At 32.9% G+C, this 4,092-nt stretch overlaps 1 pseudogene; it reads right to left on the bottom strand.

Annotated features, from left to right (window-relative positions):
* On the bottom strand, positions 2,070 to 3,744 carry LOC104746288 (annotated as a pseudogene).

Genomic DNA, 4,092 nt, shown 5'->3' on the forward strand with positions numbered 1-4,092 from the left:
TCCATAAACTAAAGTTATACACGTCCACTAAAAATGTCTAATTATGTGGATACTATACTTATTCTAAAATCAAGTCCACATGGACGATGAGTTATACACGTCCACCAAAAACTATTTATGTGGATACTTATTTGTTATTTATGTGGATACTTATTTTATGTCTATAAACTAAAGTTATACACGTCCACTAAAAATGTCTAATTATGTGGATACTATACTTACTCTAAAATCAAGTCCACATGGACGATGAGTTATACACGTCCCTAAACCCTAAACCCTAAACCCTAAAGCCTAAACCCTAAACCCTAAACTATAATCCTTAACCTTAGATCATAATAATAATCATAAATTTAATTTCATAGCAATTTTAACCTATACTAAACATCAAACCCTAAACCCTAAACCTCAAACCCTAAACCTTTAAACCCTAAACCCTGAACCCTAAACCCTAAACCTTAAACCCTAAACCCTAAATCTTAAATCATAAACCCTAGGGTCTAAACCCTAAAGCCTAAATCCTAAACTTTAGACCTTAATCTTAGATCATAAACCATGATCACAAATTTAATTTTATAGCAATTTTAACAAATGTAACCAAATTTGAAGATCTTTTACTAGAAAACATGAAATTGACCTACCCCCAAAATTATATAACCAAGTGTTAACTAAAATTATCCATCTAAACATGTCCACATGTTCATAATTTGTATGACATAATACACCATTTTGTTTATTTCATTTAGAAAAAAATTCTGCTTTTCTCTAACAACAATTATATATTTTTGTGCCTACACTTTCCAACTAACAAAAATTATATATTTATTTAAACAATGAAAGAGAGAGAAAATAATGAAAAAGAAACATGTGAATTGGATAACTAGAGAGAGATGTATAGTTTGATGGCATTGTTGTAAATAGAGTTATAGTGAAAGGATATGATAGTTAATAGACATAGAGAAAGTGCCTAGTGGACAACAAGTGTGCTAGGATGCAATAAAATGTTGGAAAAGTGTGCTAGGATGCAATTTGTCCTTGTTTTAATTAGATTGAAAGATTTCCTTATCTTTTAAACGTTACCTATACAGTAAAACCTCTATAAATTAATAAAGTCGGGACCATGAAATTTTATTAATTTATAGAGGTTTTAATTTATCGATAAATTAATAATTATTAGCTTATAGAGAGACTTTCCTAATTTGGTAAAAAAATATTAAAAATAAGATTTAATCTTTATAACTGATATTTTTATAAAATCAGTTACAATGAAAATAACAATTATCATATTTTGAAGATATCACTCAAAGATTTTTATATAGTAAAGATATTAAAAATGAATTCGAATAAAAATTAATATGTAGATATATACATATATTTAGATAATTTTATATAATTATTAATTTATATTATTGATGGGACCATATATTTACAAAGGAATTTCAAAAAAATTATTATTTTATTATATTATCGAATAGTGTCCAAAATTACACTAGTCCCAACTTGGGACCAGAGAAATTTATTAATTCGGAATCTCAGATGTTGATCTTTTATCAGTTTCTTAGCAAATTTGAATGTAAGAATCAAATGATCAACTGAAATCATCAAATTGGTCGGAATTTAATAAAAAGAAGTTGATATTTATTTCCAAGTTTAAATGTTGTTCGTGTGCTTCATCGAGTTTTTTATTATTTTCCTTTTTTTTTTAAAAGTTTTCCGTAGCTTAAATATCAAGTATTTACATTAGACAAAATAAATTGTATATATTTATTAGACTTTGTCGTAGTGGAAAGCTAATATGAAAATTCTCTACATGATAAATGACATAATTATGAATTTGAGTTCGAATTTCTCACTTGTGAACACAGAACAGATAAAAAGAGGTCCACACTTACGTACATAGTTACATTCAGTGGTTCACTAGTCACACTAGCTACCAAAATAATCGTGACCTCTGACCATGTTCAGTGGTTCTCTAGTCACAAATCAATTAATATAATTTGTTTTACCGGTTTATTATGCACGAATGTCATCTTCTTCGTTTTTTTCCCTGTTTTGCCAATGCATGAGAAAAGAAGAAAAGAAATCTTAATCACATACAAATCCTGCTACTTCCAATACACAGAAGTTATCCAATTTATAAGTTCTGACACAAATCCACACTCACACACATTATTTGATTAATATGATTGGTAAAAGATAAAACCATTGACATATAGTCTATTCTTTCACAACTTTGAAGTCATCAGTTTGAATGTTTTCGATATCCTGTCTTTGAAAATTGCTTCTGTTCCTACTGGCGTAGAACTTACCCCATTTATAGCCTTTGTACCTTGGAGGGTTTTCAGGACTCACAAGCTCTTCTAATGGCTTCACTTCCACATCATGTGAAGACAACAAGAAGAATGGTATGGAGTATCTCTCTCGTTGTGTTCACCACCACTCTATGCTCTGCGCTCCAGTACTTATCATTCGTCCATACCTATGTTATCATTTTTATTGTTAGTAATAGTAATAGTAATACTCATTAATTATAATAGCTAGAATCTCGTAATGTTGTGTATATATGAAATTAATTACCTCCATACAGGTGCCTAAATTGATGACAAGAGCATCAGGGACGGGTCTAACGGGAAACCAAACACCGTCCGATCTACGTTTCACTTGTAATCCCCCAACGTCATCTTGAGCCAGTAAACCTAATACGTCAGGGTCTTTGTGGTGACCATTACCTAAAGCTAGGTCAGGTCTTGGACATGGTGGATAACGATTTAATCTGAAAAAACTCATTTGTTCTTTGAAGTAATCGTTAAAACGCTCTTTTGGTAAGCCTAAGCTTAATGAAATTAGTTCTAAGAGCTTCATTGCTAATTTCTCAGCGTGTCNGCATGCTTCCCTAATAATAAAACAGAACAAACAAAATAAAGAAAAAAAAATTAGCTTACATAATTGAATAATAACAAACAAAATCATTTCATCCGAATCTTGTGTGCTATGTGTAAGTTATAAGCTTGTCATATACATTGGTGGATGCAGCGTTAGGACTTAGGAGGATAGGATTAATGTGACTCCAATTGATTTGGTAAACATGAGGCTCGAATTACTTTGTTAAAAAGGAGTTACCTGAAATCAGAAGGAAACTGAGGCCACTTGTTGTAAACAAGCCTTATACCTTCGTCTTCAGGATCAGTGGATGAAGGAATAACCACTGGATTGTTGAAATATATATCGAACACTTCTTTCCAGTCTTTAACGTTTATCGTGTGTTCGCCATCGTGATACCCTACTTGATTCACCTCGTCTCTCTTCACCTTGACCTTCTCTTGCTTTGGCAAATCGAAAAACATCTTCGCACTCTTCTCCACACGTTGCCTTGCGGCGCAAGGCACACCATGATTGATCACCTGAAAGAATCCCCATTTCTCACAAGCGTCACCGATCTCGGAGATAACGTTTTGGACATCTTCGGGATCATCGAGGCGCGAGAGATCAATCACACGTATTTCTTCGGGTTGGTTCGGGATGAAATTCGAATCTCTTCTATGCTCTGGTGCTTGGACGTAACTTGGATCAATATCCCCCATTGTTACAAGCAAGAAAACTTTGGAGGCTAAGTGAAAAGAGCTTTATGCTGTGTTTGGATGTTTCTAGAACTAGAATGCTGCTAATTGCAGATGCTCTTACTTGCAGAAGCGAGAGTTATGTATTTATACAGATATACCGTGGCTTCGGAGATATCGCTTGTCTTTTACGTAGGCTTTGGAGATATCGATTTTAGGTGATTGGTGCGAAGGCTTTGGAGCAGTGCCGGCTTAACTAGGTGGGCGGGCAGTGCGACCGCCCCGGGTACATAAATTAAAGGAGCATATACGTATAATAGAAGGGGCACAAAAAAAATATTTGTAAGTTAAAAGAGGCACAAAAAAAAACTTTGTAAGTTAAAGGGGTACAAAAAAAAATTTGTAAGCTAGAAAGGGGCAAAAAAAAAAATTATATGAACCAAAGAGAACCAAAAAATAATTAGTAAGTTTTTCTATAGGTTAAGGGGCATTTTTTTTTAATTTGCCCAGGGGCATGTAATATGTTTAAGCCGGCACT

The sequence above is a fragment of the Camelina sativa genome, chromosome 15 (assembly GCF_000633955.1).
Source record: "Camelina sativa cultivar DH55 chromosome 15, Cs, whole genome shotgun sequence".
Classification (NCBI taxonomy): domain Eukaryota; kingdom Viridiplantae; phylum Streptophyta; class Magnoliopsida; order Brassicales; family Brassicaceae; genus Camelina; species Camelina sativa.